Source organism: Heterocephalus glaber, unplaced genomic scaffold, assembly GCF_053883595.1.
Source record: "Heterocephalus glaber isolate CG9 unplaced genomic scaffold, H.glaber_assembly_v1.0 deba00000613, whole genome shotgun sequence".
In the NCBI taxonomy this organism is placed as follows: Eukaryota; Metazoa; Chordata; class Mammalia; order Rodentia; family Bathyergidae; genus Heterocephalus; species Heterocephalus glaber.
The window spans coordinates 763,475-790,378 of record NW_028258152.1 but is presented as its reverse complement, the minus strand read 5'-3'; the positions used below and the strand labels follow the sequence as shown (position 1 = coordinate 790,378).

The 26,904-nt window shown below is 39.8% G+C and overlaps 1 long non-coding RNA gene across 1 annotated transcript in view; it reads left to right on the top strand.

The window, feature by feature from the left end:
* The window catches only part of LOC110346587 (uncharacterized), a 95,105-nt gene that overhangs the window by 38,828 nt on the left and 29,373 nt on the right, over positions 1-26,904 (top strand). The gene's annotated exons all lie outside the window — the stretch shown is intronic.

Here is a 26,904-nt window from a genome sequence, read left to right as displayed (position 1 = left end):
GATTTACTCAAAGCTAAACGGGCTTGGGTTGAGTATGATCTCCTGTCTGAGGGTAGCGGGGATAGAGGATTTGCTGGAGTAGTGCTTCAAATCACATGGTGGTGGGCTGAGCCTCTTGGAACTAGCGATTGTCGAGGGAGATGAGCCTATGGTCTGGGATAGGTGGAATTTAAATCCAGAGAACAGGACTGGGAGAAGGACATCTCAGGATGGGGAAACGCTTGAGCAAAGCTTGAAAGTGCAGAAGTGTGAGACATGGATGAGAAGAGTATTTAGTTCTTCTTGGCTAGTATGAAAGGTACACGGAGGGGGGTATTGGGAAATAAGGAGGGGGATATTGGGAGATAAACGTGGATTTTATTCAGTTGATGGTTGGAGCCAAGCAGCAAGAAATTTGATCTGAAATGTGCTTCCAGAAAGATAGTTGTCAAGGAAAAACTAGGTTCTGGGACAATAATATGTGGGGGATCCCCAAAAGGACACTGATGATACCACAAGTGCTCCTTTTGCTGCTCCTCAGTGAGCCTGAGCCAGAGGCTGGTGTCAGAATCCTGGGCACATGCACCGGGCTTGGTACATGGAGCATGGGTATTCAAGTGCGTGCTGTCCTTAGAACATCATTTGGTCACCTGTTAAGTTTGCAATTAAAGGACCCCTTGGGTGACAGTAGAGAGAAATACCAGGTGATATTTACCCAATTATTAAAGTCAAAAATCTAATGTCTAAAGGGGGGAAAAACTAAATCAAAGCACTTCTTTGAGACATTGTCTTCATAAGGCTCATTCTTATCTGAACGGACTGCGCGCTATACATATTTGCATCAGCAGCCTGTAGCTCAGATCCTCAGGAACTCACTTGATCACGGATTCCAAAGACACACTTAGAGGGCATGTGTACGTGCAGGATGCTTGCCACCATCTGGAAACCGTCACGGGCAGACCTTCAGGCTTCAGAAGCTGTATCTACCACCTCTGAACACCCAAGCCCTGCCAGCCTGGCCAGGCCAGTCAGCTCTCGTATTTTCAGTAATTAGAGCGCCTTCCACTATTTCAAGGTCTTTTGGGAATATTGGTTCTTTTTTAAAAAATCTAGTTTCTTGATTTTATTCTCTCCTCTTCCATTTTTCTGCTAACTTCCAGGTTCCTGATCCTGACTCTCAGATCCTGCCTCAGTTGGCCTTCTGTATCCTCTGTCCAGTTTTTCCTGACTGCTCAGCCCATTCCTTCCTCTCGTCCTTACTCTTCCTCCTGTCTGCCCTTGGCTGACTTACCTGGTGCTGCCTCATGACCTTCTTCTGACACTACCTAACTAGGCCATAGGCCACTCATCCTAGTCGAATTTATTCCAGACCTCTGACTCAACTTTGACAAGTGGTTTGAAGTTTCATTTTCCACCACTTTTTGAACTTTTCACTCTAGTAATATCAAATTATTTTCAGACCCATGTGCCCTACCTTGTCCCCAAAGAAACATATGACACGAGACGTTTCACAACTGCTTTACTCTAATGACATGAAGAGTTGTTTCATGGCACATTTGGTTCAGAGAACAGCTTCAAAACAGTTTAGGGATGGGGATTTAGCTCAGTGGTTCCGCCACCTGCCTTGCAAGTGCAAGGTCCCGAATTCTATCCCAGGTACCAAAAGAAAAAAGAGAAAGAAAAACAGTTTAGTCTCAGATTAATCATTGGGAAAGTAGATATTGATTCTGTTTTAAACAGATTTCTGGTGCTCAGAAGACAGAATTTTTTCAAAATTGGTTAAGGTACATTCAGTTCTGGGGGCAGAAGATTAGAATGGTTTCTTGTAGACTTAGGTTGATAACAGTATTTGAGTTTCTGCCTGGCAGGAGAGGACAGGAGCGAGGTGAACGAGCTGACTGTAGAGACTAAGTGAAGTGTTGCCCGAGGGGCTGGCTGAGGGTAGGAGTGGAATTCAAGTTCTGTGTGCTTGACTGTGATGTGGCGGAGTAGAAATGCCTCGTGAGCTGACGGCCAGATCCCAAGCACAGAGGAGATGCTAACACATGTGGCCCGATACCACGAACTTCCTTTCCCCTTAGGGACAAAGAATACAGTTGACCTTTATGGTCCCACTGAGAGGAAACTTAACTCAAGAAATGTGTGGAACACATGTTCTGCTGTCCCTCCGAGGACTGCCAAGAAGGGTGGGGTCTCGCTTATAAACACCCTGAGATTTGAGGCCAGGGTCAAGTTGATGTTTTGAAAAGGCTACCACTGTCTACTGTGTGACCTTCTTAGAGCTGCTTTCTAAGAGGACCTGAAACTCCTTGACATGATGAAGGAGGGTTTTTCTCCTTTCCTGAAAAAATGACTCTCCGTGGTTTCCTGGCTGCAGGCAACGTTGTCACCCTGGGTTTTCTTTTCACACACAGAGCAGTTCCTGGAGTTTTCTGCAAATCAGGCAGCAGGAGGAAAGCAGGGCCGTGTGAATCAGTCTTCTCCACATCCCCAGGGTTCCGGGGATGTCTTTGCTCCCCGAACACATGAGCTCCTCGAGCTTCATTGCTTGTTCTGTGAGCATCTGTGAAACATGCACCCTGAGATTACAAGGACCTGCAAAACGAAGGAAAGTCTCTTGGGGGGACGGGGTGGGGTCTTATGCAGCAGCAGGTGTGGGCAAGGCCTGGCGTGGTGTGTGATTATAGCTGTACACACCGAGGAACCGAGAAGAGGCAGGTGCGTGGGAGCAGACGGGGACAGCAGAGGGAGGAGTACCTGGTGTGGGGCTGGCCTGGACCAGCTGCAGTCTGCTTCTCGCCCTCAGCCCAGCCTCCAGGCTCTCAGGTGCTCACTCTCTCCTTCAGTGCCTGACTGTGGGCTCTGCTGTTGTCCTCACTTTATAGAGTGGGAACCTGAGGTCACAGAATGACACACGTGGAATCTGATCTTAACTTGTCACTACTGGAATGAAGAGATTGTATTTTCCCAGACCTGAAACTGCAAGGACCATTGAGGTAGTTACTTTGATGACTGACACACTTTGCAATTAAAAAAAATCAACTGGTGCTTTGAGCTCTTACCCATCTCCTCGAGGATTAAGTGTTTGAGAGTCAGGAAAACGAATTCTGTCAAGTGTCCCCCCCATAGCACTTTCTGGAACCCCTAGCTTCCTGTTCCTCTCTGCTCCTTTGACAGCCTGTGGCTTCAGTGGGGGCGCTGTCGTTACCCAGCCTAGTACTGCCAACTCAGGGTGCTTCGAGCAGGTGCTAAGTGATATGGAAAAAGGAAGATTGGAGCTAGGTTAGAGGAACCAGTGGGCTGGGTGGAGGTGGGCTGCCTAATTGAACAGTACGGTCAGGGTAGGTCTCCTTCGGACCATGGCATCTGAGCAAGGATGGGAAGGGTGGTGTGTGCGTGCATGTGAGCGAGCATGTGATGTGTGTGTGCATGTGTGTGGTGTGTCTTACCACCCAGCTACATTGTGAACTCTGTGGCAGAGGTCATGCTTTATGTTACTTGGTATTCTGGTTCATGGTAGAAGCCAGAGATGTTGTTATTGAATGTAGTATATATCAGATTTAGTAAATTGCTACCAGGAATGAATTAGATCTGAGTGACTTAGTGGGATGATTTATTTTCCTTTCAGATGGTCTTTTCTTATAACATTCTTGTTCCTCTCAGGGCCCGGAAGTAATATATACTTAGCGTAGAAAACTGTGATTACACTACGATCACTCATAATAAGTCCAACTCTCAACATAATAATTCTCAATGTAACTTTTGCCTTGAGTACTGCTGTGCACTTCGGAGTATTCCCTGTCTTTCCCCTGCTCCCCAGCTCTTCTCCTGAGGTGTGGTTGGGGGTTCTTGTGTCTGCCCAGCACTTGCTTGGTAGAGTGCAAAGTCATCTCGTCCAAGAGGTGAGGGAGGAAGAGATGACAAGAGCAAAGCAATGTCACCTGAAGGGCCACAGATCTCTGGTGCTTCCAACCAGTGTACAGGACACCCTTGTGCATCACAAGGAGGCTCTGAAGGTGTGGTGATGACTGGGCCTCTGCTCCCACCACTGTTTTCCTGTCTAAGACTGTCCACTCACAGCTGCTGCTGCCAGGGCCCACTGGTGGTGTGAAGACAAAATTGGAGAGCTCACATAGCCTTTCAAAGAACACTCTATAAGTAAATTAGGTTCTCACCACGAAGAATAGCCGAATAGCTGAGGAAATAGTGCTGCAGCGTTTGGCAACCTGTGTTTCCTCCTATAAGAGTCATTTGTAGTCCCAGAACGGTATATGGGACAGGGAGTGCGTGTTCATTTTATTTTGTGGGTTTTGAAATTAAACCAGTTGTTTAGGGCAAAGGCCTAGACATTTTGCAGGTTGAAAGAGTGATTTAAATTTATTAATTCAACAAATATTTATTGATAATCCAGTAGATGCCAGGCACTGCCCAGCTGCCAAAGATGGACAAGGCTGTGTAATTGTAGAGGTTTCATGGTACATCTTGGAGGCTATATTAAGGGGAGACAGAGCAGTGATTATGCATTTCCATATTTCATAAATGCGTATAGTTGCTCCTCCACAAAAGATTAATTTTATTTGTTTTAGATCTTCAGCTGCTTCAGTATAGGAGAAACCTTACCCTTATTCCCCAGAGTCTAGTTCCATGTGCTTTCACGAATTTACAGGTATATTGTAGAAATTGTAACACACGTCATGTTTTCAATCCTTCTGGAGGAACAAGTTTTGATGTGCTTAGACACTCGAGTTGGAAGGGGGTTTAGGAAATCCATGCAAAGACATATGCATTGTCATAAGTGGAGGAGAATAAAATAGCAGCTTGAGAGAGGCCCACATGTGCTGGTTCTGTTGTGCCTTCAATCCCATGTCCCTTGCGGAAGAATCAAGGAGATGCTCTCCTGGAGGAGCCTCCATGCTGCCTGGAGTCCTAAGCCCGTGGCCAGAACCTGCAGGGGCTTTGTCTGTAGGTCTGTCTGTGTGCTAGGGGGTTCACTGTGCACATGAGACCTCGCTGGGTGTGTGATGAAGATGGGAAGAGAAGGTGGTTGGATCCCCACAAATATTAGGTGTGCGCCTGCATGGAGCTATGGTGGTTTCATCATCGGCTAAAGAAAGAGCTAAAACAAAGTTCATTTCTTGTGTGTGTGTGTGTGTGAATGTGTTTTACCTTTTCAAACTTTTCCATTACTACCTCGTTGACCTTTGATAATGTAGATAGAAGAGCAATATCTTGTGTTAAATAAAGCATTCTATTTATTAACATATCCTCCACAGTTAAAGAATTCTTTGGAGAAAAATTCAACTTGAGTATTTATTTCATGCATCACTGTATTTTTTGAAATGACGGATTACGTCTTAATCCTGCACACATTCTTAAGATGAGGACTCCACTTGGGAGGACAACCTTCCACAGAAACGTCTGGGTCACACATGTCCAACCAGTCCTTTGCCAAGTGCTTAATGGAGCACACAATTGTTGGTAAGAGCCACTGGGGTCCTTTTGAGAGACCCAAAGCATAGCTCTGGAGCCCAGAGTAGCCTGGCATGTGCATGGAGGGGTTCAGCTTCCATCACTCCAGCCATTTGCTTTAAATCGTCACAGTTAGACACTCTTCTCTGTGTGCCATTTCTTTCTATTTTTAATTCCATTAAGTTTGAAATGATTGAGGATATTTTACTGTCAGTTTTGAAGTCAAAACTGCAGAGAAGTCCCCAGAATTCATTTTTCCTTTTAATTTATGTTTTATTTTAATTTCACAAATTTATGGAGTGCAGTGTCAAAATTTGATGCATGTGTATAATGTGTAACCATCAAAGCAATGTAGTTAACGTTTTCCTCTCCTTAATCATTTTTAAAATGAGTAAGTGATGACTATACATATTTATGGGGTACAATGTGTTGTTTCAACGCATGCACAGAATATGTACTGATCAAATTGCAAGGTAATGAATTTTTAAAAATCTCATTAGCATTGCTTTGTGTTTGGAGCTCTGAAGCTCCTCTCTTTTAGTTAGTCATAAAATAAGTCAGAAGTGATTTTAATTTACAGTCATCTCACTGTGCTGTAGAATGCTAGAGCTTATTTCTATTAAACTGTGTTTGAGTACCTGTTACCCACTGCCCAGAATTAAAGCAATAATCTAATGCATCTGTTCTCATCCTGCTCTAGAAAACACAGTAAATGCACATCTGGCAAATATTTCTTCCTAAGACCTTCAGAGTCTAAAAGTGATAACTGATGGCCACTGTTGTTTCCTTTGGGACTTGTCACAGAATCATGGACTGCCAGGGGTCTGATGTCAAGATCATGTGGAATCATTGTCTCATCTCATAGTTGAGGGATGGGAATTTGGAGAGGGGCAAAGCTTGTCTAAGCTTGTCTTAGTTACTTTTCTTGTTGCTGAGTCAAAAGGCCCAATACCCACCAGTTAAGGGAAAAAAGGTTTATTTAGCTCACAGTTTGTAGAGGATTCAGTCCATAACTGGCTGGCTCCAAGGCAGGATGGCATGGCAGACAGGCCTCATAGAGGAGAAACAGTTCATGGTGGGCTGAAGGTAGAAAGCAAGCAAGCAAGCAAGGGACTTTAGCAGTTGTTTTTTTGCCCCTTTTATATTCTCTCTAGTCTGCCAGGATTAGGGTGGTGCCAAACCAATCAGTGGACTGATTTAGGAATCACCCACCCTTAATCCTAGCATTGCACCATGAATCAATGATACACTCTAGATTCAACCACCTCTGAAAAAGCCCCACCTATGACTGCATGAGGCTTTTGGGGGACATCTAAACACAAGCCATAACAAAAGTCACAGATCAAGTATGCAGTGTTTCAAAGGCCCTAAACTCAGTGATGTACTATTCTATATTTAGTTCATGGTCATTGACTGCCATCAGTCAGAAAGAGAGAGAGGGAGAGAGGGAGGCGGGGGGGGGAGAGAAAGAGAGAGAGAAAATGTTTTTTTTGATCTGAGAAACCCAAATGAAAATTCAAAAACCATCCCTACTTCCAATCCTCATGAACAATTTTAAATGAATAAGGAATTTTGTTTAGGACTAATTGGTTCTTGGTCCATTCCAACCTTTGTTTATACCATTAGTTCTTATACTTATGGTAGTTTTGTTTCATAAGGCTGCCACAAGTAGTGAACCACTGCTCACAGAGATTCATTGACATTGAACTCATGGTCAATAGCACTATAACTCAGGCCTGAATGAAGCTGCTTTCTTTTTATTTTGGTAAGGGGCATCACAGCTTTGTAGCTCAGGAACGTTGAGGAGCATTTTCTCACCATGAACAGGGTCTAATTTAGCAAAATTGCCAACAAAGAGCACGAATATATAAACCCAGCACACAAAGGCCTGTGAAAGGGGGGCTGGTTTGTAGGATAAGAGCTGAAACAAAGAACCCAGAACATCAGCTTGTTTGATCTCAGCTAGGAACAAGCACATTGTGGACTCAACTTCTTTGCCATTCCATGAATGTCCACAAGTGATGACAAGATGGCAGGGAGTATTGATTTCTGAGGTATGAAGAGATTTTTAGTAGGTGATTTTGCAAATAGCAAATTGTTCATAATGCAGATGGAAGCATACACTTGCTTGCACATGCCACCATACATGGTGATCTAGTTGCTAAATTTTAGCCTTTGGTTCTGGTTCCACTCTGAGGACTTTGTCTTGTACTTTGGGGTGTGGTGATGGTGGCATCTCCTCCCACATGCTCCCAGGGAAAGCCATTCCTCTGAGTGGTCCTACTTTCTGAGTAGTGCTGCAAAAATACTTTTTCCAGGACCCAAGTTCTGCTTGCCTCATCCCAGAATGATGAGTGGGTATTTCTCTTGGGACCACAATGCCCTCTGTCCTCTCTCCAGGTAGGCTAGCTTCACATGGGTGAGGAGGTGGCTTTCTACATAGACTGGCCCCATGGACACTGCTACCATCTGCTTTTGCTCCCAGAGTTTTGTCCTTACCCTCACTAAGAACTGCTCATCACTCCCACCATTAAGTATGGCCAGAGTAGGACCTCAAACCTGTACCTCTGGTGAGACCTTTTACCTGGGTTCCAGATCTCCTTCTTCAGTCTTCTCCTTGGGCTTTTCACCACAAGGACCCACTGAGATGTCAGCATGTCCAGAGAGTTCTCCTTGCCTCCTGTCTCACTGCAAAGCTTGGTACTTCTCCTCTGCTTGAGATCTTGGCTACTTGGGTCAATGTCCAGTTGGCCACAGAAAATTGACTTCTGAGAGCTATCCTTAATTCCTCCCTCCCTGTCTTCCCTTTAGTGGTTGTCCTATGGATTCCATAATGTTTGCCTTATCTCTCCATCTGTTCATGTCTCTCCAATGGGATTGCATAGCTGTATTCCAGTCCTTTGTCCTCTTCCACACTGCTCCTAGAGATCTCTTGGAAGCACAAATAGAACCATGTCACTTTCCTTCTTTGATATTTCAGTAACTGCCCAATGACTACTGAATGCCATTTAAATTTAATAAATGCTTTTCATAATTTGGCCCATTTTCTCTCTTGTTTCATCTCTTATCACCTGCCTCCTTATGTTACCCATGTCCTTTGACTTCTTAAACCATCTCTTGCCCTCCCTGCGTGCTTGCCTCTGCATATACTCTGTGCTCCCAGTCCTGGAGTGTGCCTGGAATGTTCTTCCTGCACCTGTGCACTTTGCCAGAGCCTGTTCACTTCTCTCCATGTGGTTCAAGGTCAGCCTTGTGGCTTTTCTTCATGTTCACAGTGAATTAGTTCTCTTGCCTTTGCACTCACAGAGACCTTAGAACAAACCCGAATCATATCTTTGCAGGTTGCAATTTTAAAACAATGTATGTGGTTTTTTATGTGAGCTTTAGATGCTTGAGGTACTTCCGTGAAAAAGAACTCAGTTGGTAATTCCAAAAGTTGGGATACTAATTCCTTGACCTATGAATTTCCAGTGTCCACACAAGGCAAATATACAACAAATCTAGAGTTTTGTGGCTCCCGAATAGCTGCTATTTCATGTTTCAGAGGACACTTAGTCCTTCTTCCTTTTCTTGGTCTGTATACCCTTTCCTGAGTCGATTCAGAACAACATTGAGAGTCTATTGCTGATATCACACCTCCAATTGCTTATTACATATTTGAAATTTCCCTGTTTTTGTGTAAGAAATTTTCAGGGATAGCTTTGAGAAAGCTGTTCTTGGTCTCATTAACCTCTGGAGAAGAACTGCAATATCATGTTTTGGGTGCACCAGGAGAGCATAGCTGGAGTAAGGCTGAGGGTCTTGGGCAGCATAGAATCAGCCATTATGAGCTTGTTATTGAAGCCCAAAACATGGGATTCTCAGCTATGATCTTTCCTTGGATGACATAAATAGTGCAGCTGTATCTTATTTCTTTTTTTAAAATTTATATATTTAGTGGTACATTTTAGTTATATAATACATTTACATTTATCATTGAGTGTTTGTACCTGAACATGATGTATTTTAGTCCTTATTTTTTCTCCCATTACCTGTACACCCTTCACCCTGGATGACATAGATAGTGCAGCTGTGTCCACCCTTCCCTATTTACACAGACTGTGATTCCATTTTTTTTTCTGTGTCATAATTTTTCCGTTCCCTTCTTCCCTTTCCCCTTCCCCTCCAGCCACCCCAAACACTTGGACCTTTTCCTGTTTCAAATTATCAATTATTCATTTAAATCATTTTCATCCTTATTTACACTTTCAGTTTCTCACACTAGAGAAACTATTCATTATTTACACATGTATGTCCTATTTATTTCACTTAAGATTATGGCCTCAATATGCATCCATTTAGCTATAAATGTCTCTAGTTTCTCATTCTTTATGGCTGAGTAGTACTCCGTTTTATAAAAAAAACACACTTTCTTTATCCAGTTTCTAGTCGATGGGCACTTGGGCTATTTCCAAGCTTTAGCTATTACAAACTGTGCCACTATAAACATAGGTGCAAATATATCACTGTGGTATGATTCTTTTAATTCTTTGGGGAAGATACCTAGCAGGGGAATAGCTGGGTCAAATGGGACCTGTAGTCCTAGTTCTTTGAGGTATCTCCATACTTATTTCCACAGTGGTTGCACCAGTCTACATTCCTACCAACAATGGAGAAGGGTTCCTTTCTCTCCACACCCAGCCAGCATTTGTTATTGGTTGATTTCTTGATAGCAGCCATTCTTTGTGGGGTGAGGTGGAATCTCAGTGTTGTTTTCATCTGCATCTCTCAAATGACCAGTGATGTTGAACATTTTTTCATATATTTATTTGCTGTTTTTACTTCTTTGAGAAATGTCTGTTCATTTCGGATGCCCATTTTTGAATTGGGTCTTTGAATTTGGGGGGTCTGATTTTTTTCAATTCTTTATATATTCTCGATAGTAGACCTTTGTCTGAGGTGCAGCTGCTAAAAATTTCTTCCCACATTGTAGGTTGTCTGTTAGCTCTGTTGGTGGTTTCTCTTGCAGTGCAGAAGCTTTTTAATATGATGAGATCCTAGTTGTTGATTCTTTGTGCTAGCTCCCGTGTTACTGAAGATTTATTCATGAAGTCTTTTCCTATGCCAATGTCATCAAGAGTTCTACCTAACTTATCTTCCAGCAAGTTTAGTGTTTCTGTCTTAATATTTAGATCTTTAATCCACTTCGATCTTAGTTCAGTGCATGGTGATAGGTATGGGTCTAGTTTTAATCTTTGGCAGGTTAAAATCCAGTTTTTCCAACACCATTTATTAAATAGGCTATTTTTCCTCCAATGAGGGTGGTTGGCTCCTTTGTCAAAGATGAGGTGGCTCAGTATGTCTGGAGTTGTTTCTGCATTTTCTAATCTATTCCACTGATCTTTGGGTCTGTTTCTTTGCCAGTACCATGCTGATTTTATCACAGTAGCTTTGTAGTATAGTTTCAAGTTGGGGATTGTGATACCCCCAATCATGTCTCTGTTGCCTAGAATTGCTTTTGCTATTCTAGTTTTCTTCTGCTTCCAAATAAATTTTTGGATTGTTTTCTCTAGTTCTGTGAAGTATATTGTTGGAATTTCAATCGGCATTGCTTTAAATCTATATAGTAATTTTGGAAGTATGGCCATTTTCACTATATTGATTCTTCCTACTCAGGAATAAGGGATGTCTTTCCATTTTCTTATATCTTTCTCAATCTCCTTCTTCAGAATGCTGTAGTTTTCAGTGTAGAGGTCTTTTGCTTCCTTTGTTAGGTTGATTCCTAGATATTTCGTTTTTTTAGATGCTATTATAAAAGGAATTATTTCCCAAATTCTCTCTCAGTGGGTCTGCTATTTGTGTATAAGAAGGCTATTGTTTTTTGAGTGTTGACTTTGTATCCAGCTGCTCTATTGAATCTGTCAATTAGGTCTAGAAGACTTTTGACTGAGTTTTTGGGATCTTCTATGTAAAGTATCATATCATCAGCAAATAGTGACAGTTTAACTTCTTCCTTTCCTATCTTTATTCCTTTTATTTCTTTCTCTTTTCTAATTGCTGTGGCTAATGTTTCCAGAACAATATTGAATAGGAGTGATGATAGTGGGCATCCTTGTCTTGTTCCTGATTTTAGTGTGAAAGTTTTCAGTTTTTGACCATTTAGTATCATGTTGACTGTTGGTTTTTCAGAAATAGCCTTAATCAGGTTGAGATAAAGACATTCTATTCCAATTTTCTGTAGCGTTTTTATCATGAATGGGTGTTGGATTTTGTCAAATGCTTTTTCTGCATCTATTGAGATGATCATGTGGTTTTTGTCCTTGACTCTGTTGATATAGTGTATTACATTTATTGATTTATGGATGTTGAACCGTCCTTGCATGCCTGGGATAAATCTGACTTGGTCAGGGTGTATGATCTTCTTGATGACACTCTGTATTCTGTTTGCCAGTATCTTGTTGAGGATTTTTGCATCTATGTTCATTAGGAAGATTGGTCTGTAGTTCTCTTTTTGGGTTGGGTCTTTCCCTGGTTTTGGGATCAAAGTAACACTTGTTTCCAGGAATGAATTTGGAAACCTTGCTTCCCTTTCAATTTCCTTGATGAGTTTAAAGAATAATGGCGATAGTTCTTCTTTAAATGTCTTGTAGAATTCAGCAGTGAAGCCATCAGGACCTGGGCTTTTCTTTGTTGGTAAATTTTTTATTACATTTTCAATTTCACTCATTGTTATTGGGGTGTTTAGAATTTCTATATCTTCTTCATTTAACTTTGGCAATTCATATGTATCTAGGAATCTGTCCATTTCTTCTGTGTTTTCCATTTTATTAGAGTACAGGTTCTCAAAGTAGGTATTGATGATCCTCTGGATTTATGTTGGATCTGTTGTGGCTTCACCTTTTTCATTCTTAATTGCATGGATTTGAGCCTTTTCTTTCCTTTTTTTGATAAGATTGGCTAAAGGTTTATCAATTTTATTTATTCTTTCAAAAAACCAACTCTTTGATTCATTGATTTTTTGTATCATCCTCTTCATCTCCATTGCATTGATTTCTGCTCACGGCTTTATAATTTCCTTTCTTGTATGAGCTTTGGGTTTGTTATCCTCTTCTTTTTCTAGCAGCTTGAGGTTCTGCATTAGGTTATTTAACTGAGTTCTCTCTGTTGTCCTAATATGGGCATTCACTGCTATGAATTCCCTGTGTAGAACCGCTTCCATTGTGTCCTTCCCACAGATTCCTGTATGTTGTATGGGCATTATCATTTACTTGTAGAAACTGTCTAATTTCTTCTTTAATTTCCTCTGTCACCCACTGGTTGTTCAGGAGGGTGTTGTTCAATTTCCATGTGTTTGTGGGTGTTTTGCCATTTCCTAAGTTATTGATCTCTAATTTTATTGCACTATGGTCTGATAATATACAGGGGGTAACTTCAATTCTTTTACATTTACTTAGATATGTCCTATGAGTTAGCATGTAATCTATTTTGGAGAATGACCCGTGTGCAGCTGAAAAGAATGTGTATTCTGATTTTGTGGGGTGGAACACTCTGTAAACATCTATTAAGTCCATTTGTTCAATAGCTTGGTTCAGTTCTAGAATTTCATTGTTAATTTTTTTTCTAGTTGATCTGTCTATTTGTAATAGAGGGGTGTTGAGGTCCCCCACTACAATTGTATTAGTGCTTATTTGGTTTTTCATGTCCATTAATATTTGTTTTGTATAGTTGGGGGCATTTGTATTTGGTGCATATATATTTAGGATTGTCATCTCTTCCTCTTGGATTGTTCCCTTCGCAAGGATGTAGTGACCATCTTTGTCTCTCTTAATTAGTTTTGGTTTGAAATCTACTCTTTCTACAAATAAGATTGTTACACCTGTTTTTTTCTGGGTTTCTGTTGTGTGGAGAACTGTTTTCCATCCTTTTACTTTCAGTCTATGGATTTCCTTTTGAGTTAAGTGTGTTTCTTGTATACAGCATATTGCTGGATTTTGCTTCTTAATCCTTTTGGTCAGTCTATTTCTTTTGACTGGTGAATTGAGGCTGTTAACATTGATAGTTATAATTGAGAGATATTGACTCATCCTTGTCATGATGTTTTACTGTTGTTGACTCTTTTATTGCTTATTTCCCCCGCTTTCACTTTAGTGTCTTACTTTGCATGGTGCCTTCTCTCAGTTGGGCCTCATGGAGTTGTGACCTTCATTGTCTTTTTCTAGGATATTGCTTAAAATTGTTTGGAGTGCTGGTTTGGTGTTCATGAAATTAATTTCCCCATCGATTTTGAAAGATAATTTTGCTGCATATAGTCTAGGTTGGAAGTTTTTTTTTTTAGGGTTTGAAATACTTCACTCCAGGCTCTCCTTGACTTGAGGGTTTGTGTTGAGAAATCTGCCATGATTTTGATGGGCTTTCCTTTGTAGGTGATTTGTTTCTTTTGTCCAACTGCCTGTAGAATTTTGTTCTTCTGTTGGGTTTCTGAGATTTTGACTATTATATGTCTAGGTGTAGATTTTTTTTGGTCATGGCTAGTTGGAGTCCTATATACCTCACTTATCTGTATGTCCAATTCTCTACCTCTGTCTGGGAAGTTTTCTACTATTACTTCTGTGAACAGTTTTTTTTTATGTCAATTGTACTTTCTCCTGTTTTTTCATGGAGTCCTATCAGTCTTATATTATTCTTTGCATTATCTAGCAGCTGTTGGATTTTTTTCTCATGGTCCCTTACTATCTTTAAGAAATCTCTGTTTTCATGGTCCTTCACTGCAATCCTGTCTTCTATATCTGATGTTCTGTCTTCAGATTCTCTTAGTCTGCTCTGTACGCTTTCAATGGAGTTTTTAATCTCCTGAATATCTGTTTGAATCTGTTTCATGGATTCCATTTCTTTTTTATGTTGGGCATTCATGGCTTCCAGCATGTTTCTGATCTCATCTATTTTTTAAATCTGTTTCTGCTCTAGAGCCTCTAATCATGTCTTTCACTCTGCTCACCATGTCCGTATTTATCTGGGAGATTATTTCTGTTTTGAATTTTTCTAGAGCCTCATGCATCTGCTTTGTTACTTCCTGTGCTATCAGTTCAGGGTGTCCAAGTGGTTGATTATCAGACTTTTCCACCTAATTTCCCCCAGAATTTCCTTTTTGTGATGTGGAAGCCTGCATTTGTGCCTTGCTTAAGTGTCTTCTCATTTTTGTTTTTGGTACTGTCCTTCTTTTAATTCCTGGGTTGATATTTCAAAATTGCTTAATGTAGGTATCTTTGTTGCTTGTGTTTAAAGCTCTTGTGGAATGACTGCTTTTCAGAGGTGTCTTCCACATATAGCTTGTGTTTGGGGTTTGAGACTCTAATGACTCTGAGGCTATTTCATTTTCCTTATACCGGGAAGGAAAAATAATTAGATCAATCACAACATGTTAGCCCAAATGACACAATCAGCAATACCATAGCATCAAGGGCAGCTTAGAAAATGACAATTTGTGGTAGTTATTAATCTATCACATTTAACTATGTGAATTAAATTAAAACCGAGGACCAACCTAACATAAGTTTATAATGAATAAACTCTACAATATAGCATCTTTCCCCTTCAGGGTAGGGGGATAAAAGGAATTAGGGAGGGAGGGACTGGTAGAAAGAACAGGTAAGATAAGTGGTGAGGCCAGAAGACAAAGAAAGATCACACAAACTCTAAGAAGTTGTTAAAGGCAAGAGGAAAAGGCAGAATGAAAGAACAAAAATGTGAATAGAATCACCTAACAGCAACAGGGAGACTAGATTCTGTATTTGCTTTCCTTTAAACCGAATGATAATCAAGAGAAGGAAAAAGAGAAGAAAAGAAAAATAAGGGAGAAATCTGAATTCAGTGCAGAAAGGAACAAATGGGAGATGAGTAATGTGGGACAGCGAGAGAATGAGTGAGAGAGAGAGAAAGAAAAAAATAAAAGAAAGAAAAGTAAAAAGTTAAAGAGTAGAAAAATGTAAAAATTAAGAATTAAAAATAAAAGAAAAAAAATTTTTTTTTCTTTTTTGCAAATAGCAACAAATAAAAATTACGGGCCTCCTTCAGGGTATGTCTCTGCTGTCACAGTAGGCAACGTAGGAATCCGTGTGCATATACGAGTCAATGAGTCTCAGCAATCCAGCAGCAGACCAAGTACAGTGGTCTGATGTGCCTTTATTAGTAAAGAGAATCTATGCTTTTCCGCTGAGCTTCACTTTTCATTGAGGAGCCTGAGAAGCCCTCTTTCTGTTACTAACTTCTGCTCTATCTTGTGGCGCTCAGGACAAGGGTCTTTATAATCGCCTGTGCTTCTGTAGTGTGGGACCAGGCAGCAAGAAAGCCAGAAGGCCAGAGGCGCACTGGGTAGGGGCTGGGGGTGGGATTGGCGGCTAAACTGACCTCACAGTAGCGTGGGCGGGCCCCGGACGGCTGTGGAGCTTCATGCTGCTTGTCTCACTGGGCTGGTATCGGCTGGGAGCAAGTACAGCTGTGTCTTATTTCAACTCCACTTCTTGGGGCAAACTCTCTTTCTTGTCGCCCTTTCTTTTGTTCTCTCTTTGGGCCTTGTATTGTTTCACAAAGCTGCTACGCAGTAGGGCCTCAAAAAGGGGGTGTGTTGGGCTAAACTGTGATGAATAGTTCACCTCACCAAGGTAAATGCCTACTTTTCACCCTCCCGTCCTAGAGGACTCCCATCTCCTGTAGAAAATCTTCCTGGAAAATGTACTTATCTTTTACTTTTGTGTGTGAGTTTTATTTCGTTGACCTGTGACCGAGGACAATTTAGAGAATCTGCAAATTCCTATGCTTCTGGCTGTGGTCTCTGACATTGTTCATGTCCTATGCTTAATGGGTTAACTCTTCTGACCAGCCTAGGCTTAGCAGGAGTCTCCTTCCCCAGAGTCAACAGGCACTTTCCTCAAAGGTGTCTAGAGGGAAATTCAGGTCAAAATGCATCATTTTTCTGAAGCCTTTTCTTACCAGAATGATTTATATGTTGGAACAGTGACTTAGACTATATTCATGTGACCTTGAACGTGCTCTCAGGGATGATCTTTCTCCAGAGTTCCACATTGTTCCTAGATAGTCTCAGTTTGTGGATTGTGAGATTCAAGACTCACCCTGAGAAACCAACTATGATATAGTTCACTGTTGTGTCCACTTGAGTAAGAAATGATCAACTGGTTGGCTTGGCATAGTTCTGGGGGCGACTGAATGGATTTACTGGGATGGAAGACCCACCTTGGATTTGAGTGCACCAACTACGAGGCTTGTACCCTGAATCAAATAAAAAGGAGAAAGAAGGAGGAAAGCTCATTTGTGTTTCTTTGGAGAGGCTCCAATCTTTGCCTTCGTGCTGGACATTCATCTCCTGGCTTCCAGTGCACACTCTTCAGCTTCTCTCACAAACCCTTGGGCTTCCTGATGTCGACTTGCACAAGACTCTATAGTGAGGTCAGTGTCTTTGACTTTTGACTGAATCATTTGGCTCTCTTTTTTGCACTCTTCCACACTTGACTCTGTCTCTAGTGAGGACTGACTGATAGATATACCAACCTGAGAAAGGAAGAGGTCCACTGAGAGAGTAAATGGTTTGACATCTCAGCTAGTGCAAAAATGTTGTATTCATTTGCAATCAGAGCATGGAATAGTTTCTGTAAATCCATCGAACTTCTCATCTTATGCTTTTAATTCTAGTTTATATTTTTATGACTAAATATTCCTTTAGTAAAGTCCATCTAAATGTTGACTATGTTCTACAGAAAAGAAATATCAGTCATATTCAGGAGGAATAAAATGATTCTTTTGGGTCTTTCATTTTCATCCTGTATACTTTGTTAGTACCCGGCTTTCTAAAATTCTGGTAAATTGGATAGTTCCCTTGTCTTTCAACTCTTACTCTTTGATGCCTTTTTCTTCATGTTTTAGGCAATATTTAAAAAACTTTCTATAATCAATCATTCTCTGAGTTCTTCAGCTAGTTCTATTCACTCAGCAAAATTTCAAAATGAAATGAAATTAAACAAAATTTACAGGCATTGCCAAATTTCAAGCCTACTGACCCAGCCAAATGGATTTAACAAAATGCTCTCCAGTATAAACTTATTTTTTTCCTATTGGTTAAAAATTCTTTCCAAGGGATGTCAGACAAGTATTACAGGGGGAAACATTTTTAGGTTTCAACTAACTAATGTTTTAGACAAATTGAGATTTTTATGATGGAAACCACTGTCTATTTAACAAAGAAGCAGAACAATAAATGTCAAATGAGCTATATATAATCTGCATAATATAGAAGGCATTTAAAACTAATGATAAGTCTATTCCATTAAAACCATCTTTTTCCAGTTCTTCTAACTGAAGAGGGAAAAAAATACTCCCTGCTTGGGAGTTATAGTTTTAGTTGAAGTGGAAATGTTTTACCTGCTATATTGTACCTATTGATCATAGGTGTTTATCTTAGGCTGAACTCTCAACACAACTCTTACTAATCAAAGGGCACAATTAGGATTGACTAGTTTGTCTTATACCCAATTATATGTTTACTTGTCCTCTATGTCACATTTCTAGCAGATATATTTTGGGTTATTTCTATTAAGATTAATCAATTCATGTGCATAGTAAAGCAACGTAAATACTAATTTATCTCTTCTCAAGCCAATGTTATTGATATTACCACTTGGTTAATTGGAATTGTGGATTCTGAATTACCCATAAGTTCCATCAGTCAGTGTACTTGACTGCATGGAAAATGGGAGGGTAGGCACATTGGGAGAAGGAAAAGAGAGCTTACTAACTGGTTAGGGTCATAAGAAAAATATGTAAAATACATAGCTGGCTAACAGCATATGATAAGGGTATAATTCGCCCTGAGTTTATTTACATTGGAAGGGGGTAGCATCAACAATGTGTTTAGTTTTGAAATAACTATGATTTGAAATGAAGAAAAGCTTTTCGCAGAATTTCAAATTATTTCTAAAATTATTTGGGAGTATTCCTTGGAAATAAATCATATTCTTTTTCAAATGCTATTTTCAAAAGTAACGTATATCTTCTTAGTAAATAATAGCAAAAAAATTGAAAGGGGTAGTGACGAATTACTCTTTGGATTTAGTTTCCTTCCTCACATGTGAAATAAAGTTAAACACTAGATGATTCACCAAGTTCGTTTCAGCTACATGCATTTAATATGGAGCTATACTTAAAAGAAAAAAAGCAGCATTAAGAGAATCTCCAAAGGCATAGTATTTAAATGGCTGTTTTGCCTCTTGTGTGAAAAAAGAACCATTAAGTTATTGGACAGATAAAAGACGTTAAATGTAGATCTTTGTTAATACAAAATAAACTACGTGGAAGTTTGTGTTGCTAATATTCCATCATATGAATGAATGAAATTTAACTAAGTGAAAGAATTTTGTTGTCTCCATTGCTCCAAATGAAACGAGCTGGGGAGTTTCATGTTTGTGTCTTTTCTAGGCCAATCTTGATGTTATAGTTCATTGTAATGACTTTTTTTATTCAAATACTGCTGTTGGTAGATACAGCCTCTGTCAACCAATAAATGTAATGCCAAGAGAAAAAGACATGTTTTGTTAGGACTACAGGGTGAATCGCTGAAGTAATGGCATCCTGTTCAAGAGATCATGTTAGTCTAGAAATCCCGAAATAACGGAGCAATTGCCTAGAGGGCTTTTTCCTGTTAGCATCATTAATCAGTAAGTCTGGACCGAGCATTACGGTTTATATTAAGAGGAAGAATCATAGCTTTTCCATCCCTAATTTCTATGATTGTGCAAATCTAAATTAAAAACACTGAGAACATTCAAAATGTTCATCTTGTATTTTTAAGCCACAATAACAGCTCAATATAGTACATTATGTACAGAAAAAAGGAAGAGATGGGCTTAACACCAGCTTTATGAAATTAGGTAGAGAACTAACCACCAGCTCAGGTTTAAAATTTTTGTCTTAAATATTAATATTTTTAAAAAGAAAACTGGTTCCTGGAGAATTTCAGGAAATAAATGAGTCTTGAAGCACATGCATATTTTAGGGCTAAAATCATAGACAACTTGCCCCTCACAACATGAAAATAATTTTACATATGTCTACTTAATGAAATATGTTTTTTGGAAATAGTCTTATTTCTTTTCCAGTGCCTCATGATGTCAAATCTATCCTCAAGTAAATTTTCCTTTCTCTTTCTCTAATAAGCTATTTCCTGTTTTTCCTATCTGGACCCAGTGCTCCAAAAATTTAATTATGCATTCAGAAATTTCAAGGTACCTATTTTCTTACTGAAAATTAGGAACAGATATAATAGTTATGAGACATTAAAACAACAAATGTACAGAGCTTTAATAACTAGATGAATAGAGCTTCCACTAAAGTAGTTATCTGTGGAGACTAGATGTTTAGATGATACTATCCCTGTTCTAAACAATTTTGGGACAAACTTAAAAACCAGTGAAGGGGCAGTGCTAAAATTATTCATGAAATTTTATGGTCTATCTTTTGAATGGAAGGCATGCTACCCAGCTTAATCATCTTGTTCAGCAGATTTGACTTCTTTTTCAGTCAGAGCTTGGGCAAGAAATATATTGCCAGTTCATACAGTGTGTGTAACTAAAGAACTTTTAATAAAGTATTTATAAAAGATATGGAAAGGATGATGGGAAACAAACAGAGGATGGGGAGGCCTTATTTTCCTTGGGCCGGAAAAGGATAAAGAAAGTGAGCAGCTATTGGAATGCAGAACTTTCCCATTGGCCCTGGGAACTTGGGAGGAAGGAAGTCACATCTGAACTCTCTTCTTTGTCTTCAAAATTCTAATGATGTGGCTGGGGATTTAGCCATCTGCCTTGCAAGCACAAGGTCCTGAGTTCGATTCCTGGACCAAAAAAAAATTCTAATGATCTAATGATGCTTCCATTTGTCAGACTTGATAGAGAGGTAGACAGCTAGGCAATATGTGCTGTCCACTTCATACAGTTTAGCCTCCCGAGACAAGGCAGAATGGACAAGCACGGATAGCGATCCAGAGGAGTAAATGGAGAATATCCAGCTATGTGTTCATGGCTTTCATTTGTTCACAGTTACTCAAGACACTTACTGGGGACTGTTAGGAGCCTGGGACATAGCTGCTGAAGGCAGTCCTAAAAAATAGTCCCTTACATACACTGAGAATGTAAATTCACTGGAAAAAGTGTGTAACCAACAAGGGAAATGAGTATGTTGTACATCATCCTTTATAATTCAGCCTTATTCCTTTATGGCCAGGTCTTCTTTTTTAATAGGAACATGTGTGAATGGTTATTGTTACATTCAAATAAGCCATTTTAATTATCCATCAGCCTTCAGGTGGAACAAATGTATTTTTTGTTGAGAGTTATAGTAGAGAATGGAAAAACACAAAATGACAAATCAAAAGAGTGTGTATGCGGACACAAAAATTATACGGGATATGGAATCATCCCTATACATAGTCTACATACATAAGTGAAACAGAGGTCTGAAAATCTAACTTGGATTGGGGAATGGGGAGATTAAAATAAAAAATTTTGTATAATAACCCAAATCTTCCTGCCCTTGGTAGTTTTTATTTTGTCCAACCAATTTCAGTATTTTGGCACATTCAATGATATTTTATTTTTGCTGGAAAATAGAAGGCTGGTCAGTAATTGTGAGTGTCAGGAATAGAAAAGATAAATGATACTGAGCGACTCTGGAAAGCATCGCAAGTGTTGGTCCCCAAGCCTTGGCTTGCTGGATTGGGGTCTGGGTGATCTAATCAGGGTTCAACTTCTCTTATACAATCAGGTCATCTATCATCCAATAGGAGAAATTGAACATTTTTTCTATGAACAGCATGCCAGTTTTTCATTCTGATAATTTCTTAGTTATTGTTCATGCTCACTATCCTTCTCTATTAAGTAACAGAGACTCAAAAGTATTAAATCAGATACCAGGATAAACTGTTTACCACATATTCTCTCAGGGGATTTGGAATGGAGTAAACTGTGATATTAAATTATTTTTTGTCCCTCAAGAAACTCTAGGTCCAGATGGTGTCAGTGGTGAATTCTCACAAATATTTAAGGAAAAAAGGTTCATCTTACATATCCTCTTTCCAAAAATAAAGGAGGAGGGAATAGTTCTCACCCTGCCTTATGAAGTCAATACAGCCCTGATGCCAAAACCTGTCAAAGATGCAGCAGCAACTGCAACAGCAACAAAGACCCAAAACCAAAACCAAAGCCACAACCAAAACAAAAATGAATAAGTACAGAAAGAAAGAAAAAAGAAAATTGTAGGCCAACAGCCTCTTTAAACAAAGATAGGTAATCTTTAATAATACATCAACAAATTAAATGCAACAAGGTATAAAAAGATGAAAGTGGGAGACATCTCAGAAATGCAAGGTAGTGCACACCCTACTGAGGTCCCCAGTCGCGCAGAACATGCCGAATCAGCCCGCTGCAGACAGGCAGCCACCTGGTTCCACACTTCAAAAACGCAGAGGACACTGGACCACCAGACCACGGTACTGAGTCCCGCTGCTCCTGGCCCAGAGGTAGGGGCTTCAGAGCTGCTGTCCCACTGCTCCTGGTCCAGAGGAAGGGGCTTCCCGGCCACCATCCCTCCTGCTGCTCTCAGGCCAGAGGAAAGGGCTTTTGGGCCACCTTCTGTCCCACCAATCCTGGCCCAGAGGAAGGGGTTTTGGAGCTGCTGTCCCACTGCTCCTGGTCCAGAGGAAGGGGCTTCCCAGCCACCATCCCTCCCACTGCTCCCAGTCCACAGAAAAGAGCTTTTGGGACACCATCCCTACCTCTGCTCCCGGCCCCTGTCCCACCTCTCCCAGCTCAGAGGAGGTAATCTGTGCAGGCACCAACAGCCCCCCGCCCTAGTTGAAATGAGAAAACACATCAATAAGTCTCAAAACCAGACTTCCAGGTCACCTACAGCAACCCCAAAGGGAAATGAGATGGAACCCTCTAATACTCAACCACCTGGACCCACTGAACTGGCAACAAAAGGGGATCTGGAAAAAATGAAATCAGAAATAATTTCTCAGATAACAGGAGAAGTTGTGCTCCTAGTGCAAGACATGATTAATAAATCTAGAGAGGACCTGAGGAACATGATGGAATCCCAACATATGAAACAAATGGAGTCCATAAAACAGATGCAAATAGATTTCCAGGAGATGAAAAACTCCATTAAAAGTCTGCACAGCAGAATGCGCCAATGTGAGGACAGAATTTCAGATATAGAAGATAAGACTGCAATTAATGACCAGAAAAAGAAAAATTGCTTCAAAATGATAAGGGAACATGAGAAATCAATCCAGCAGCTGCTAGATGATGCAAAGAAGAATAACATAAGACTGATCGTAGTCAATGAAGAAACAGGAGAGAGTGCAGATGACATAATAAAAATCTCTTCACAGAAATAATGGCAGAAAACTTCCCAAGCAGGGGAAGCTTGACATACAGATAAGTGAGGCATATAGGACTCCAAATAGGCTTGATCAAAAAAAATCTACACATAGGCATATAATTGTTAAGATTCCAGAAACACAACAGAAGAACAAAGTTCTACAAGCAGTTAGAGAAAAGAAACAAATCACATACAAAGGAAAGCCCATCAGAATCACACCAGATTTCTCAACACAAACCATCAAGGCAAGAAGAGCTTGGAGTGACATATTCCAAGCCCTAAAAGAAAATAGCCTCCAACCCAGATTGATGGACCCTGCAAAATTATCTTTCAAAATTGATGAAGAAATAAGACACTTTCATGACAAAGAGAACCTTAGGAACTTCATGAATACCAAACCAGCACTCCAAAGAATTTTACACAATATCCTAGGAACAGACATTGAGGATCACAACCCCAGGAAGCAAAGCAGAATGAACCCATCTGGCATGACAAGAAATTAAATGTAAAGGGGGAGAACCCAACAAAAAGAAAAAGTCATGGCAATGACAAGTCGATATGTTTCAGTTATAACCATCAATGTTAATGGTCTCAATTCACCAATCAAAAGAAATAGACTGGCAGAATGGGTCAAGAAGCAAAATCCAACAATATGCTGCATATAAGAAACACACTTAATTCAAAAGGAAACTCATAGACTGAAAGTTAAAGGGTGGAAAACAATACTACATGTGACGGGAACCCCCAAAAAAGCAGGAGTAGCTATCCTCTTTGCAGATCAAGTAGATTTCAAACCAACACTGATTAAGAGAGACAAAGAAGAACACTACATCCTTGTAAAGGGAAGAATCCAAGAGGAAGAGATGACAATCATAAATATCTATGCACCAAGCACTAGTGCGCCCAACTATATAAAACAAATGCTAACGGACATGAAAAGCCATATATGCACTAATACAATTGTAGTGAGGGACCTCAACACCCCACTGTCACAAATAGATAGATCAACTAGACTAAAAATAAGTAATGAAATACTAGAACCCAATCGAACTCGTGAACAAATGAACTTAACAGATGTTGACAGAGTCTTCCACCCCACAAAATCAGAATACACATTCTTCTCAGCTGCACATGGGTCATTCTCCAAATTAGACCACATACTCACACATAGAACATGTTTAAGTAAATGCAAAGGAATTGAAGTTGTCCCCTGTACATTATCAGACCATAGTGCGATGAAATTGGAGATCCATAGCAAAAGAAACTCAAAAAATTTCATAAACATGTGGAAATTGAACAACACACTTCTGCATAACCAATGGGTCACAGAGGAAATTAAAGAAGAAATCAGACAGTTCCTTCAATTAAATGATAATGACAATACAACATATTGAAATCTATGGGACACAATGAAAGCAGTCTTACGAGGGAAATTCATAGCAGTGAATACACATATTAGGAAAACAGAATGAGCCCAATTAAACAACCTGAAGCTGCACCTCAAGCTTCTAGAAAAAGAAGAGCAGGAAAACCCCAAAGCTCATACAAGGGAGGAAATTATAAAGATCAGAGGAGAAATCAATGCAATGGAGACTAAGAGAACGATACAAAAAAATCAATGAAGCCAAGAGTTGGTTCTTCAAAAGAATCAACGAAATTGACAAACCCTTAGCCAACCTTATCAGAAAAAGGAAAGAAAAAACCCAAATCCATGCAATTAGGAATGAAAAGGGTGAAATTACAACAGACCCAGCAGAAATCCAGAGGATCAATACCTACTTCCAGAACCTATACGCCAATAAGATGGAAAACACAGAAGAAATGGACAGATTCCTAGATACATATGAATTACCAAAGTTGAACGAAGAAGACCTAAAAATTCTGAACAACCCAATATCAACCAATAAAACTGAAAACATAATTAAAAACTTATCAACTAAGAAAAGCCCGGGCCCTGATGGCTTCACTGCTGAATTCTACAAGACATTTAGAGAGGAACTGCTGCCACTACTGTTTAAACTCTTCAATGAAATTGAAAGGGAAGCAATACTCTCAAATTCATTCCTGGAAGCAAGCATCACCTTGATCCCCAAAGCAGAGAAAGACACAACTGAAAAAGAGTACTATAGGCCAATCTCACTAATGAACATAGATGCAAAAATCCTTAATAAGATACTGGCAAACAGAATGCAGAAGATCATCAAGAAGATCATACACCCTGATCAAGTGGGATTCATCCCAGGGATGCAGGGATGGTTCAATATACGAAAATCAATCAATGTAATACACTATATCAATAGAGCCAAGGACAAAAACCGTATGATTATCTCCATAGATGCAGAAAAAGCATTTGACAAAATCCAACATGCATTTTTGATAAAAACCCTACAAAAAATTGGAATGGATGGTCTCTATCTCAAACTGATAAAAGCCATCTATGAAAAACCAACAGCCAATTTCATACTAAATGGTCAAAAACTGAAATCCTTCACACTAAAATCAGGAGCAAGACAAGGATGTCCACTATCGCCACTCTTGTTCAATATAGTTCTGGAAACATTAGCCATGGCAATTAGACAAGAGAAAGAAATAAAAGGAATAAAGATAGGAAATGAAGAAGTCAAATTGTCATTTTTTGCAGATGACATGATACTCTATATAGAAGACCCCAAGAACTCCACCAAAAGTCTTCTAGACTTAATAACCAAATTCAGTCAAGTAGCTGGTTACAAGGTCAACACACAAAAATCAATAGCTTTCCTCTACACAAATGACAGACTCACTGAGAGAGAAATAGGACAAATAATTCCTTTCACAGTAGCATCCAAAAAACTGAAATACCTAGGAATCAACCTAATGAAAGAAATCAAAGCCTCTTTTCTGAAAACTATGGCACTCTGAAAAGAGAGATTGAAGATGATATCAGAAAATGGACAGACATCCCCTGCTCCTGGGTAGGAAGGATTCATATAGTGAAAATGGCCATACTTCCAAAACTGCTGTATAGATTTAATGCAATTCCAATTGAGATCCCAGCAGCATACTTCATGGACCTTGAGAAAAAAATCCAAAAATTCATTTGGAACAAGAAGAGACCCAGAATAGCAAAAGCAATTCTAAGTAACAGAGACATGGCAGGGGGTATCACAATCCCCAACCTGCAACTATACTACAAAGCTACTGTGATTAAAAACAGCATGGTACTGGCAAAGAAACAGACCTGAGGACCAGTGGAACATATTAGAAGATGCAGAAACAACGCCAGACACACTCAGCCACCTCATCTTCCACAAAGGAGCCAAACACCCTCACTGGAGGAAAGATAGCCTCTTTAATAAATGGTGCTGCAAAAATTGGGTTTCAACTTGCCAAAGATTAAAACCAGACCTATATCTCTCACCATGCACTAAACTAAAATCAAAATGGATTAAAGATCTAAATATTAAAATAGAAACTCTGAACCAGTTGGAACAGAGGTTAGGTAGAACTCTTGAAGACATTGGTGTCGGAAAAGATTTTATGAACAAAACCTCCGTTGCCCATGAACTAGCACAAACAATCAACAAGTGGGATCTCTTCTTATTAAAAAGCTTCTGCACAGAAGAGAAACCACCAACAGTGTGAAGAGACAACCCATAATATGGGAAAAAATCTTCACCTGCTCTTCCTCAGACAAAGGTCTACTAATCTTGAATCTATAAAGAACCTAAAAAGATCAGACCTCCGAAATTTAAAGACCCAATCCAAAAATGGGCATCTGAAGTGAAGAGACATTTCACAGACAAAGAAGTAGAAATAGCAAATAAACATATGAAAAAATGTTCAACATCACTGGTCATTTGAGAGATGCAAATGAAAACAACGCTGAGATTCTGCCTCCAGAAAGAATGGCTGCTATCATGAAATCAACCAATAACAAATGCTGGCAGGGCTGTGGGGAAAGAGGAACATTGCTCCACTGCTGGTGGGAGTGTAGACTGGTTCAACCACTGTGGAAATCAGTATGGAGATACCTCAAAGAACTAGGACTGG